Source organism: Cervus canadensis, chromosome 3 (genome assembly GCF_019320065.1).
Source record: "Cervus canadensis isolate Bull #8, Minnesota chromosome 3, ASM1932006v1, whole genome shotgun sequence".
Classification (NCBI taxonomy): domain Eukaryota; kingdom Metazoa; phylum Chordata; class Mammalia; order Artiodactyla; family Cervidae; genus Cervus; species Cervus canadensis.
In genome coordinates, this window is record NC_057388.1 from 73,313,820 (window position 1) to 73,329,270 (window position 15,451).

The 15,451-nt window shown below is 42.5% G+C and overlaps 1 protein-coding gene across 4 annotated transcripts in view; it reads right to left on the minus strand.

The window, feature by feature from the left end:
- The window catches only part of HECW1 (HECT, C2 and WW domain containing E3 ubiquitin protein ligase 1), a 443,461-nt gene that overhangs the window by 42,473 nt on the left and 385,537 nt on the right, over window positions 1–15,451 (minus strand). The gene's annotated exons all lie outside the window — the stretch shown is intronic.

Sequence of the window (15,451 nt, forward strand, 5' to 3'; positions counted from 1 at the left end):
AAACACAATTCCCTTCCCTCCTGCCTCCCTGGGGCTCCTGTCCCATCAATTTCTGTCCTCTCTTATAATTCAACTCTTTCCCTCTCTTCTTACATTGTTTCCTCAAAACCTTGCACCCTTTGAGCTGCCCCACCCAGCTGAGCTTCCAGAAAGAGCAGTGATCAGGCTATGGATGGCTAAGACAAATGAAACCATGCAGAGCTCCCTTTAGAATGTGAGCACAGTACAAACGGTGGTGGGGGGACGTGGTGCAGGTGGGCACAGTAAGTTCATCCTTGCTATGGAGCTGTTCTGGAGTTAGCCTTTGGGAAGTGGAGTCTTGATTCTTTGCAGTCCCCTCTACTTGCAGAACGGCATTTCCCTGCTCCCATGCCACACCCGTCGTGGTCTGCATTCCCTCTGCTGGGTGCACATTCCTGCACGCTGAGTTCAGGGTTTGGCCCTAAGCTAGTCTCCCATCTCCACAGCTAATAGTGGGTTCGGCTCTGTCCTGGCATTCCTGCCAGTGGTTTGCTCTGTAATTGTTCCCTCCTCATCTGTGGGAAGACTGAGGCGTGGTATCTGTCCTCCCGCACATGCAGGCCTGCAGGGAGAGGCTGGGTGGCCTGCTGCTGGGCAGGTGACAGAACCACCTGCATGAACACTCCTCGCCTCCAACCACCCAGAAAAGCCATGGGAATCCTGACTCCGGAAGGGTGTGACTTGGCGCCAAGTTTTGCTCCTGATTGAGTCCAGGAGGCAAACGATGAAAGCAAGTAAGCAAATCACTCCTAAAGAGCACTAATAAATAATTTCATTTCTATGAATTTCTAGAACATACAAAGAAATAGGTGCTGAAAAGATTTATTGAGTGGTTTCACGGAGTTGAGAAGGGTCAAGGATAGACTGGGAAGGACCACGAGAAGATTTCTGAGGTGATAGAAAAATTCTTTATCTTTACAGAGGTGCAGGATATAAATGTACATGTTGTTGTTTAGTCACTAAGTTGTGTCTGACTCTTTGCAACCCTATGGACTGTAGCCCACCAGGCTCCTTTGTCCGTAGAATTCTTCAGGCAAGAATGCTGGAGTGGGTTGCCATGTCCTTCTCCAGGGGATCTTCCTGACCCAGGGATCGAACCTTGTCTCTTGCATTGCAGGTGGATCCTTTATTGTCCTAGCTACCAGAGAAGATGGAGTAAAGGGAGGCGGCTGGCAAAATGGGATGGAGAATGGAAGACACCAGAGGTGGAGTGAGTGAGGTGGCAGTATAGTCATGTGACATTTCTAATACACCAGAGGCTCACCATCCAGCACTGGGTCCTCAGAAATAGGAGGGAGCATTTAGGAATTCATGTCTAAGACAACTGCTTCTCTCTAAAACTTAGCTAAGCCGTTTGAACCAAATGGAATTTTAATTGCTAGGGATTTAAAAAAATTTACACACATAATTTTTATATAAATTCATTAACATGCTCATGGATGCTTTTAAAAATTATAATTGGTTTTGTCTTCTTGAGCAGTCAGCTCAGTTGGCTGCTCTCTCCTCATCTCATCTCCTGGGACCCATGTTGACTAAGATGTATTCTTCCATATTTTTCATCTAAATCATTTAATCATATTATTTGTTGCTGTTCAGTCACTCAGTCATGTCCAACTCTTTGTGACCGAATGGGCTGTAGCACGCCAGGCTTCCCTGCCCTTTACCATCTCCTAGAACTTGCTAAAACTCATGTCCATTGAGTTGTGATGCCATCCAACCATCTCATACTGTTGTCCCCTTCTCCTCCTGCCTTCAATCTTTCCCAGCATCAGGGTCTTTTCAGAGTTAGCTCTTCACATTGGGTGGCCAAAGTATTGAAGGTTCAGTATCAGTCCTTCCAATGAATATTCAGGATAGATTTCCTTTAGGATTGACTAGTTTGATCTCCTTGCATTCCAAGGGACACTCAAGAGTCTTCTCCAACACCACAGTTCAGAAGTATCAATTCTTCGATACTTAGCCTTCTTTATGGTCCAACTCTCACATCCATACATGACTACTGGAAAAACCATAGCTTTGACTAGATGGACCTTTGTTGGCAAAGTAATGTCTCTGTGTTTTAGAATGCTGTCTAGGTTTGTCATAGCTTTTCTTCCAAGGAGCAAGTGTCTTTTAATTTCATGGCTGTAGTCACCATCTGCAGTGATTTTGGAGCCCAAGAAAATAAAATTTGTCACTGTTTCCATTGTTTCCCCATCTATTTGCCATGAAGTGATGGAACTGGATGCCATGATCTTCATTTTTTGAATGATGAGTTTTAAGCCAGCTTTTTCACCTTCCTCTTTCACTTTAATCAAGAGGCTCTTTAGTTCCTCTTCACTTTCTGGATATGGGTGGTGTCATCTGCATATCTGAGGTTATTGATATTTCTCCCAGCAATCTTGATTCCAGCTTGTGCTTCATCCAGCCCAGCATTTCACATGATGTACTCTGCATATAAGTTAAATAATCAGGTTGACAATATACAGCCTTGACATACTTCTTTCCTAATTTGGAACCAGTCTGTTGTTCCATGTCCGGTTCTAACTGTTGCTTCTTGACCTGCATATAGGTTTCTTAGGAGGCAGGTAAGGTGGTCTGGTAATTCCATCTCTTGAAGAATTTTCCAGTTTGTCATGATCCACACAGTCAAAGGCTTTAGCATAGTCAATTAAGCAGAAGTAGATGTTTTTCTGGAATTTTCTTGCTTTTCCTATGATCCAATGGATCATATACTAATTTATTTGTATTTACATATCTATCTATGTTTATATACATACAGGTTTTTTGTCATTATTTTTCAGTTTTTAAATTGTGCTGTTCATACTTTTTTGCTTTTCTTCCCTCAACAATATCTTAAAGAAATTCCCCTCCATCACCTGGTAAGATCTAACTCAGCCCTTTAACACCTCATGTCACTGTGCAGTGTGGAGCTGCTGTGATGAAGTTAACTGGTCTCTGCTGATAGATACTTGGGATGCTTCTACATTTGTGTCTTCACAAACAAGGCTGAAATAAACATCCTGGTATGTTTTGTTAGGGAAGATAGGATAGCTTTTAGAAGTTCACACTGGAGAACATTGTGCCTAGGTTGGATTCCTGGCTCTTCCATTTACCAGCTGTGTTACCTTGGGCAAGTACTGAACCTGTATGGGTATCAGTTTCCTCATTTATTAAATAGGGGGCTCATAACAGCATGTGCAGCTCATGCAAAGCCTTTACAAAGAAACCTGGTCCCTAATAAAGGCTCAATAAATATTAACTTTTATTATAAGAGTCCTTATAGCAGCTCTTTTATTTCTACGAGATAGAATCATGGGCCAAAGGGTATATGGGTTTAAAAGTTTTAGTATATATCATTGATTGTGCTTTGAAAAAAAGGCTACCAAAAGTCATGTTTCTACTGGAAATGCAAGAGAATAATCTTTCACCCATATCCCCTTGAAAAGATACAATTCTTTGTAATTTTTGCTAATTTGATTATTATAAAGTGATACATCATTGTCATTTTATTTGTCCATGGTAAAGTTGAAATTCTTTTCATGGGTTTGTTGATTATTTGGATTTTTTCTTCTCTGAACAGTTTTTTAAATTTTCTTTGCTGATTTTTCTCGTGTTGTTCCTCTCTTCTTTCCACATTAGAAGAGCTCTTTTAAATCTATATTACAGATTTTCAATCTCTGATTTTTCTGATTTACAAAGATTATTTTTCAAAATAAAAACTTACCTTTTGCCTTTGTGGTGTTTTTTTGCCATAAAAACTATTTTCATTTTTATACATTTAAATATATCTTTTACAGATTCTAGGGTTCAAATCTTGACCGAAAAAGTCTCTCCTATTCAAAATTTCTCAAGTTTGTTTTCTATTTCCAAAAATGTTTGTTCTAGAATATATAGAAAGTTCTCTAGAGTTTCTTGAATAAATTTTACTGTCATATTTTTACATGTGCTTTAAACTAGAGAGGAATTTAACCTTTTTTTTTTCCCTCTTTGTTTACATAGTCAGCTGTTTTGGCATCATTAACTGAGCAGTCCATTCTTTTCCAACTGAATTAAAGTGCCATCTTTGTCATATAAATCTCACACAACCTTAGGTCTTTTTCTGCATAATGCAAGTGTTGAAAAAGAGTGTTCTCTTTAATAGTTTTGAAAGCTTTACTAGAGGTTTCTTACAAGTTCTGAAGAAAACTGGGTTAAGAAGCAGACACAGTCACAATCAGACATGCATATTTTATGGTGACGTCTCAACTAATGTGTGCACTGAGCTTCTCTAGGGCATTGCTAGGAAGGCTGCTTAGATTCAGCCAGGGCTGGGACCAGGGAAGCTCTTGTAGGTGCCTAAGAAGGAACACAGGGGCTGCTGCTGGGATGGCGTGGGGGTGAGGAGCTTATCTGACCCATGACTCAAACGAACAAGACACACTGAGCTATTCTTCCAGGAGCGGCCTTTGGGGGCTGAAGGGCCAGGACACATTCAGTGGAATCTCATGATACTGTGGTTTCTACCTACTAATTCAGGCTCTGCAGATGTAGCAAGGGATATTTAAAGTGTGTTATCCAGGACTTCTTAAGTTCCATAAAACTCTACAATTACACTTAATACCCACTTGGCCAAACTCTAAACATGCTCCAAGAGGCCTCCCTCCCGCCTCCACCTCCTCTTGCTAAAGACCTGAAAACAGATTTCTGCCACCCAGGTTGTGTCTGCTTGGAAAGGGAGAGGGCATGGCAGGGGCAGAAGGATAGGGAGGAGCCTGCTTCACAGTTAGGAGAGGTTCTCGGAAATTCTGGCTTGAGAGGGCCCAGAATTTCTGCTTATGATACTGATAGGTTAAATTTGTCACCCATCACTAACATGAAATGAACACTCGGACCTTCTGGTGGTTGCACAGAAACTGATTAAACAACATCAGATCTCTAACTCTGGCTTCTGAAAGTTCTTCTCACACTGACAATTATGTCAAGAATGACTCATATCACAACGACGTCTTAAAATGACACATTAACGAACAGTGCATGTTGACACTCTGGCACTCTTACTCAAAAGAGTTCACCTTTTTCAGTCGTTTAGTGCATCTTAGATTTGCTCTGGGAAAAGTGGTACTCAGAATCATTGAGACAGATAAAGAATTTTCAGTGGTGGTTTGAGAGAGAACAATGAGTAGAAATTTAATTGACATTCAACAATGATCGACATTTTTCTGAATCCCAAATATTCTGAACTAAAAATTGAAATGAGATTGAAACTCTCACAACCAAGGAGTTTGAATTGAGTATTATTCCTTCTATCCATCCATTGATCCACCTACCCACCCACCCCTCTACCCATCCATTCATCCACCTACCCATCTATCCACCCACCCATTCATCCATCCATCCATCCACCCATCCATCCATCCATCTATCTACCCATCCATCCATTCATTCATCCATCCACCCACTCATCTACCCATCCATCCACCCACCCACCCATCCACTCATCTACTCATCCATTCATCCTCCCATCTTCCCTCTCCCGCCCCCCGTCCTTTGTTTCTTTTCTTCCTTCCACACATATTTATTGAGTGCAAAGTCTATAACTAGGAAAGCAAGACCTTGTTCTCTTAAATAAATAGTAAGGAGTTAGTAAGTAATAAATAGTAAGACAAATAGTAAGGAGTTACAACTGTACAATATAAATCTAAAATATACTTTATTTCAGGGATTGGTAAGTTCTGTCGATATAATGAGTCAAGAAGTTAAGCTGGAGAATTATAACTGGCTGGGCTGTTTTAAATTGAGTGCTCAGGGAAGGCACTTAGAGGAGATGTTTCAGCTGAAACATGAATTTTTCCTATCCAGGCATAAAGATTTGAAAACACATGCATTGTGTACTATTCATAATTTATTAGACATAAAAGTAAGTTTGGAGCTTTCCACATTTACAGTTTTGTTTTTTATACCTCCATTCAAAATAGATGAGAACTTTTTACCTGGTATTTTTGTATGTATCATTTTATGCAAGTGGGACATTTAATATAATGAACACCCCTACTGTCTATGGTGGTGATGGTGGTTTAGTTGCTAAGTTGTGTCAGACTCTTGTGACCCCATGGACTGTAGCCTGCCAGGCTCCCTTGTCCATGGAATTCTCCAGGCAAGAATACTGGAGTGGGCTGCCATTTCCTTCTCCACCCACTGTCTATAGTCCATCACTAAATTTTGCTCATTTTTTCATTCTTCTGAAATAACTTTTCATTCCCACTGCTTTTACCCTAGTTTGATTCTTTATCCTCTTTTCAAACAATTATTTCAAAGAACTGCCACTTAAATCTGACACCTCCAATTTCTACTCCAATTCATCTACTTATATCCAGAGTTGACTTTCTAGAATACAGACCTACTCAAGACATTCTTTCCCCTAAAAAACACACTGACATGTTCATGATAAAACCCAAAGTCCCTAGATGCCATTAAATGCCCTTCCCTCTCTGGTGCAAGAAGCCTTTACAGCTTTTCTTTTCTCTGTTTTGCAGTCAAACACAACTGACATGTGTTTGTTCACCTGCCATCCCTCTGTGAATTTCGGGCCCTCTCCCTGGAAGTTTTGTTTCCCCACCTCTGCCAGCCAACTATTCTCACTCATTTTTAAAGCTCCTTATACCTAATACTGATAACTGTGTAACGTGCTAAGTGCTATAATAGAAGTACAGATAGCGTTTATCACATTGTATTGCAATTTGCTCAGAGGGGAAATAGAGGGGGCTAGACCCTGATACTGAAGTCAGGTTTTCTGGGTTCCAGCCCCAGCTTGGTCTGTGATTATCTCTGTGAGTTTGCTAATGTTTGCACCTTATTTTCTTCTATAGCTTGGGTTTATCCTATAGCCCTGGGTTATAGGGCTGTTGGAAGTGTCTAGAATAGTGCTTGGCATGTTTAACAAGTTTTCAATGAATGTTTTATTGTTTAGCTTTATATTCACTTCTGTATCTTGAGAGACATAAAATCAGCATACAATGATGATTAAAAGGATAAAAAGATCAGCACGAGTACCTCATTAATATACAAATGGAAATCATAATCAAAGAATAAAGATAAGGAATTTGGAATATTACTTTTAAGATTTCTGGGTCAAAGACACATACAATGGACACATACTGTTAAGGATATGGTAATATTTTTAGTGAATGAACTGAAAGTCCTGAATTGTAGAGGCGCTTTCAGAGATTTTTAATCCTTGTCCTGCACTCCTCTTGGGTTTCCCACCATTTTCTGTTCCACTATGTGAACCTGGGGATAGGCCATTATTGCTGCAATAGTTAGCGATTCCTTGCCCTCTGGTTCATGGTTGGCTTGGCCAGTGGGACTGGTGGGTGGAAGAAGGACACTGTGCTCCTTCCTGGCCTTTCTCTGCCTGACTTAGGGTGGGCAGGGCTGTGTCCACATGGACCACAGTTCCTATGGGAGGCCCAACGGGGTTCCAGCTCCACCTCCTCTCTCTTACTCGGCATGAATGTTAGCCTTGCACATTTTAACAGTGTCCTTATCAACTTGGAAATTCTGTGGTACAAATGTTGCTAGAGTTGCTCCCGGTTTTTGCTCAAAACCCATCAATTCCCACTTTAGCAGGACTTAACATAAACCTTTAAGTTAAAGGGTCCAGAGATAAGAAAGATAGCTACAAATAAAAACACCAGTTGGGAACAAGATGGCAATGAATCTGACCTCTGACAGACCCCGGGTCTCATCAGACACTGATATTTACTATATTAGCATATTAAATGACACACCTACCCTTGATCATGACTGGACATTAAGTATCAAAAAAGGTTAGGGGTGTGGCATCACACTCCCTTGAAAAAGCCTTGCCCCTTCCCCAGTAGACTAAAGCATAGGTCTCCTCATCATTAGCCTCATTCCTTCTCCCTTTGTCTTTACTCCTAAAAATTAAATCCCTCCCATCTGGTGGGTGAGAAGTTGACCTGTGAACTTAGTCCTTGCTTCTCCATTCTTTGGTTATTGAATAAAGCTTGTGCTGTATCAATCTCAGCTTCAGTTTCGTTATTTGGCTGCTCTAACCAAAGGGAAGGGGAAAAAGAACCTTCCTTCCGTGCCACTGCAGAGAGCCTCTGGGACTAGGGCCAAAGCAGGGTCCATACAACCAAACTGGGTAATACAAATGCGTAATGAAACAATTGAAAGTCCTTTTAGGCTGAAGATAAAAAAAATAGATTTTTTTTTTCAGTTTACTTATTATGTGTGTATAGAATCTTCACCATATTTATTCATGTTAGTATCTCTCAGCACTTCACTAGAAACAGAGGGAAGGAGGTAGAAACCCCATGGCTGATATGAGGCTTTTGATTTCCAGGCTGCATCCCAGCATATGCAAAGCCCACGCACAGCAAGCAGGAAGCAGAGAATTTCCAGTAGCTACAGTCAGGGAGGAGCTAGCAGGGGAAGGACCTGGGGTCAGAGGCCTCTTTGCCCATCTCTGGGGTACTGCCTGGCCTGGAGGTGACTGGCAGAGGCCCATAGCGCAGGTGCAGGGTGTGTAGGGTGACCTTGTGTCAGTAATAAGTAGAGTGTGGGCATCGGGCAGAGCTGAGTGCAAAGCTCCCAGGGGACATGTGCGTTTGTTGCTGACATTGTAAGGGAGTTACAACCACAGATGACAAATGAAAGTGTGACCTTTGAGCAATTAACAGCCCCTGGATTATATGAGCCCTCTGTCTTAATGGCCCTGAGGAAGTGGCTCATGTGGCTTGTGAAACAAGGTTTACTCATGCACCCAAACTTCAGTGAAATACTCTTTGGAACACCTTAAGTGCCAGGCCTGTGCTAGAGTAAAATAAGACACTCATCTCTGCTTTCATGGCGCTTACTCTCCAGGGGGACGCAGAGAAAACAGAGTGTGGGACACAGAAGAAGGCCAGTGAAAAGACAAAGGACTTGAATAATAATTTTAAAAATGACCCTTGAAAGAAGCCTTTTCCAGCCACACCCAAGCAATGTTTCCATCCAGGGTGATGTTTAATCCTGTAAAGCTGATTGATTTTCTCTCTGTTTATTTCTGGCCTATAGGCCTGTCTGCCGAGGGAAGAGAAGGCAGGGGGCAGGAGTCACTTCTCTTCCAGGCAGACTCCCGTCCTGGCCCATCCTGTGTTAGGGACAATTTCCAGCTTTATGAGGTCAAGGCTCTGACTGTGACGAGCCCTGTAACCTTTTGGTCTCTGTTTTCTTATGAGTGATGTGTTGGTCATAGTAAGTGTGGACGAAGTGTCCTGGGGAGTGAGGGAGGGAAGAGGCCCAGGTGCCTATATCTGAGATCAGCCACAGCGCCGCTCACCCGGCCAATGGGTCAGCGCCACCTGGCTGGGCCAGATCTGAGATCTGGGGTTCAGATCTGAGAACTCAGGGTTCAGGGTTCCTCAGTGGCACCGTTCCACCCCTGCCCCCACTGCAGGAGTCACAGTGACAAAGCCTCCAGCAGGGGTCTCAGCACCCACTTGCCGCCCACACTTGATGCAAGGCCTGGAGTGACTTCATTCGGGTGTTGAACCTTCCTGGGTGCACTTTTGTTAAAACGGCCCAGCACTTGGGTGCCCTCACTTTTCTTGGTAAAACCACTTGCCCTGGGGTGCAGAATGGCTCACAGGAAAACATCCAGAAGGAATAACTGCAGCGTTACCATCTGGTTCAAACACCCACAGCCCAGCAGGGCTTCCTTTTCGAAGTTAAAGCAGACTCGGCCCCGGTGGCTCAAGTTCTGTCCACTAGTTATGACCTCCTCCCTCCCCTAGGAGTTCTCAGGCGCTAATGAAACACGAGTCCCATCCTGTGTGAGGGTCATGGTACAATCTGGGACCAGTACTGGCTTTGCATTTAGGCTTTTCTGTCATTCAGGGTCTTAGGAGACTGAGGTTCAGAGTCAGAGCCTCAGAGCAGAGAGGAGGTCCCAGATCACTTCATAACAACCCACCACTCAATGTGAACTCTCACCTGCCTGAGCTCTGTTCAGAGTGCTAGTTGCTCAGAAAGTTCCCTGCCATTTTGCTTCTGGGCTACACAGCAGTATTTTCAATGTAGGAACAGCAGTGGGTGAAAGTCCTCAAGTCCTTTCCTTTGCAAAGACAGCAGGTGACTAGCCCTCTGGGCCAGACTTTTTCACACCTTTGACTTTTATAAAGGATCCATCCAGAGAACTTTGCTAATTCTTACATCTCTGTGGTTTCCTTCCTCCAGGTTCTCAGGTGTAATTGACACATTGACACAGCCTCATCCAGCCGGAGATGTGCGGGGACAAGAGCCAGCCTGAGAACAGGGTCTAGGCAGCTGGCAAGGCATCTGTTGAGGACACTCTCAAGTTGTAATGAGTTGGCCAGAAGGCCAGCGAGTCTCCTGTGCATTCCATCAGGCCTTTGTCTGTAGCCTTCCCTATGTCACTCCTGTGCTTGACCCCAAGGTTTCCTCCAGAACCCTCGGTCCCCTTCACACCACTTGAGTGAGGGCACTTAACCTCATGAACCTCTGTCACTATCCAAACACAGCTCCCGTGGTCAGCTGACTGTTCTTCCTCCCCTGATGTCCTAAGCTCTGTCCTCGCAATCCTGTGCTCCGAATCCCTGGGGACCCCCTTCTACTGTCCGTACACCCCCTCCAGCTTCTGCCTTCTTGGACTGCCTTCTTCCCCACAAGCAGGTCTTCACTGGAGCACCTCCACCCCTGTCCTATTCCTCCCAAGCTGGGGCACTCTGGCCACTCGTTCTCAGCTTCCCCCAGGGACCTGGGGCTCTGGCCATCCCGGACTCATCAGTATCCTCCACCTCTGTGAGCTCCCATCTCCTCCCCCCCTCCCTCCTCCTGAGCCAGTCTGCCTGTGTTGTTGTTGCTGTTCAGCTACTCAGTCGTGTCCGACTCTTTGCGACCCCATGGACTGCAGCACGCCAGGCTTCCCTGTCCTTCACCAACTCCTGGAGCTTTCTCAAACTCAAGTCCGTTGAGCCAGTGATGCCATCCAACCATCTCATCCTTTGTCAGCCCCTTCTCCTCCTGCCCTCAATCTTCCCCAGCATCAGGGTCTTTTCCAATGAGTCGGATCTTCGCATCAGGTGGCCAAAGTATTGGAGCTTCAGCTTTAGCATCAGTTCTTCCAATGAATATTCAGGACTGATCTCCTTTAGGATGGACTGGTTGGATCTCCTTGCAGTCCAGGGAACTCTCAAGAGTCTTCTCCAATACCATAGTTCAAAAGCATCAATTCTTCAATGCTTAGCCTTCTTTACATCCAACTCTCACATCCATACATGACTACTGTAAAAACATAGCTTTGACTATACAGACCTTTGTCAGCAATGTAAAGTCTCTGCTTTTTAATATGCTGTCTATGTTTGTCATAGCTTTTCTTCCAAGGAGCAAGCGTCTTTTAATTTCATGACTGTGTTAGTGTTTCCCAATCTCAGTTTCCAGCCCAGATTTCCAGGGCAATAATCCAGGTATGTACTAATATACCCACCTGTATTTATAATGGAACCTGAAATTTCTACCTGTCAAAGAGTGAATTCCTCCTCTTTCCTCTAAATATCATCTATTTCATGTAATTCTCATCACAGTGAATGTCCCAACCCATCCCATGGTGCAACCAGAAACCTTGGACTTATTCTGTATTTCTCTCTCCCTCTCACCTCAACGGTCAAACAGTAAAACAACTAGCTGAGTCTCCTCTCCCTCTGAGACATTCTTAAGGTTAGTTCCCTCCTTTCTCAGACCCCACTTCTGCCTCAGTTTGAATTCTGTTTGCCCCTGTGGCATATCAACCGCTCTGGAGCTGGTCTCAGCTCTTTCCAGCCTTTCATCCTCAAAATTTTCCCCATGCTATGGCAAGATTTACTTTTTAAAAACACAAACCCAATGACAGTATTCTCTTTATGGGATGAGACCATCTGCCTCTCTCTTTGTCTCCAGCCTCATTCCCACAACCCCCAAAGCCATTTTCTGTTCTGATCTGCCTACACTGCTTGCCAAAGGCTCTATGTCCTCTCGTACGTTTCAATTCTTGTTTCCAATCTTGGCTTCTCAAAACACTTTTCTCCTCTGCTCTGTTGAGTCTCCTACTCAACTATCAGTAAAGACTGGCACATATATCCACTCTTTTTCATAAAAAAAAAATATCAACAACAAAAAAAGATGGCACAATTATTCCCTCTTTTTATGAGATTCCCTGGTTTTATTCCCCACTGCACCATCCCCCGCCTTGAATTGAATGAGACATTTTCCTTCATGATTTAATACAATTCCCAGGCTTGTATATGTATCTCAGACTTACACACACACATGTATTATGTATGTATAATTTGGCATTTAAGATACTATAGTGGAATTACAGATTTACTCATGTGCTGTCTCCCTTTTAGGGAAGAAATCTCATTCACTTCATTTTTGTATTCTCCCAACACACAGCATGTACTTGATTTACAACTGTTCAGTTAATGAATGTATCCCCACAATACCCACCAAAGTCCTATATGCTGTAATATTTGCAAAAGTATTTCCTCAGTGATTGCTAACTCTAATTCATGACCTCTAAGACACCATCTTAAATTTCATGCACATAGACTGAGAGAATTGGGGGATTATATGAAGTATAATCTGCATACATTTGTAGTCTTTAAAAAATTATTTATATATTTATTTATTTTTGGCTGTGCTGGGTCTTCATTGATGCATGTGGGCTTTTCCTAGTTGTGAATGGGGGCTACTCTCTAGTTGTGCTGTGTGCATTTCTCATTGTGGTGGCTTCTCTTGTTGCAAAACAATGAGCTCTGGGTGCACAGGCTTCAGTAGTTGCAGCACATGAGCCCAGTAGCTGTGGTTTGTCGGCTCTAGAGCTCTTGGGCTTCAGTAGTTTTGTGCATAGGCTTAGTTGCCCTGAGGCATGTGGAATCTTCCCAGACCAAGGAACAAACCTATGTCCCCTGCTTTAGCAGGTGGATTCTTAACCACTGGACCCAGGGAAGTCCCACATATATTCTTGTTTCATGGGGGTATGGTACTCTCCACTGTCTGAGTGAACCCTACCTGAATGTGACTAAGTTAGAGCTGGTCTTCAATTCTTAGCCCTAAATCTTCTCTGTAAGGACTTCCTGCTCTGCCCACACCATCAGCTGTGTTTCTGCCTCCCAAGCTACATCATCCACTTATTTGGTAAGTTACATGAAAAGAAACAACAAAGGCAAAAAGCAACAAAATGCAACAACATTTGCTTCTTAACTTGTGCCAAACACTTGAAGCACATGCCCTGAGCAGGCACATGCCTTGCTCAGCTCAAGAGCTGACTCATACAAATCAGTGAAGTTAGATCACTCCTTCACACCATACAAAAAAAATAAACTCAAAATGGCTTGAAGACTCAAATATAACACTTGACACTATAAAACTCCTAAAAGAGAGCATAGGCAAAACATTCTCTGACATAAATTGACCAACGTTTTCTTACGTGTCTCCCAAGGCAAGATAAATAAAAGGAAAAATAAACAAATGGGACCTAATCAAACTTAACAAGCTTTTGCACAGCAAAGGAAACCATAAACAAAACAAAAGACAATCTATGGGTTAGGAGAAAATATTTGCAAATGATGTGGCTGATAAGGGCTTAATTTCCAAAATGTACAAACAGCTCATACAACTCAATAACAAAAAAGCAAACAATGCAATAAAAAAATGGCAGAAGATCAAGAGAGACATTTCTCCAAGGAAGACATACAGATGGCCAGTAGGCACGTGAAAGGATGCTCAACATTGATAAGTATTATAGAAATGCAAGTCAAAACTACAATAAGGTACCACCTTACACAGATCAGAATGACCATCATTTAAAAGTCTACAAATAATAAATGCTGGAGGGAGTGTGGTGAAAAGGGAACCCTTCTACACTGTTGGTGGGAATGTAAATTGATGCAACCACTATGGAGAACAGTATGGAGGTTCCTCAAAATACTAAAAATAGAGTTACCATATGATTCAGCAACCCCACTCCTGGGCATATATCTGGACAAAAGTATAATTCAAAAAGACATATGTACCCTTATGTCCGAAAAGATATATGAATCCTTATGTTCACAGCCACACTATTTACAATCTCCATTACATGGAAACAACCTATGTCCATCAATAGATGAACGGATAAAGATGTGGTACACATACACAACGGAATACTACTCAACCACAAAAAAGAAAGAAATAATGCCATTTGCAGCAACCTGGATGGACCTAGAGATTATCACACTAAATGAAGTAAGTCAGAAAGAGAAAGACAAATACCATATGATATCACTTAAATGGAGAATCTAAAATAAGACACAAATGAACTTACCTTTGAAATAGAAACAGAGTCAGACATAAGAGAACAGACTTAATGGTTGCCAAGTGGGAGAGCAGGGGAGGAGGGATGGGTTGGGAAGTTGGGATTAGCAGATGCAAACTATTATATATAGAATGGATAAACAACAAGGTCTAACTATATTGCACAGGGAACTACATTCAATATCCTAAGATAAACCATAATGGAAAATAATATGAAAATATATATATATATATACATGTATAACTGAATCACTTTATTGTAAAGTAGACATTAACACAACATTCTAAATCAACTATACTTCAATAAAATAAACTTGAAAAAATTAAAGAAAAAGAAGAACTCAGAGGTGAGAGTGTTTGGAGAGAGAAGTTGTGGGCTGTAGCTGGCAGCCTTAGCAGAGGTGGGTTGTTCTGATACTATGAAATCAAATTATGGGGATTTGGGCTGTAAGCCCAGTGCTCAGGTGTTATCCCAGAAGCTCCCTTCACCAGCAGCCCCACGACACATCATCAGTAGGTTATGTCAGATAAGAACCATGTCAGCAGTTCCCAGGACTCATTTCCCTCCTGATGATAGGAGCTCCTGCAGTGAAATCAGGGGTACTTTTCAAGTCACATGTGGGGGTGACAAAACAGGAAAGTGCATGCATCCTAATTTTCCCATGCAGCTTTCTGGAGACTTCCACTCATACCTGAGGTATCTCAGCCACAGAGGTGCACAGAATTGACTGATACTGATCTTCTTACTCATTTCAGTAAGTGGTAATTGCCTCAAGATGAGAGGACCAAAGACATGTTGTACTTTTAAGTCAGGAGGATGCTGAGAGATCATCTAACCCAAAAGCCTTATTTTAAAGCAAGATGCAGAAGCTGATGGCCACAGTGCAAAAGCCATCAGTCCAAGATTAGAGACTCTCAAATCCATGAGTACCTTCAAGAAGCCCTCCCTGGGAACGCTTAGGATTTTAGTAGAATTATCAACACTCAGGACCTATATCTACTTACCTCAGTGTCTCCTCTGAAGAAAAACTGTAGTATCTTACATCAATGTGCAGTTGATAGGAAATTTGCAGCATCTTTAGTAATTCATTTTGTATTCTGGGTGAAAACT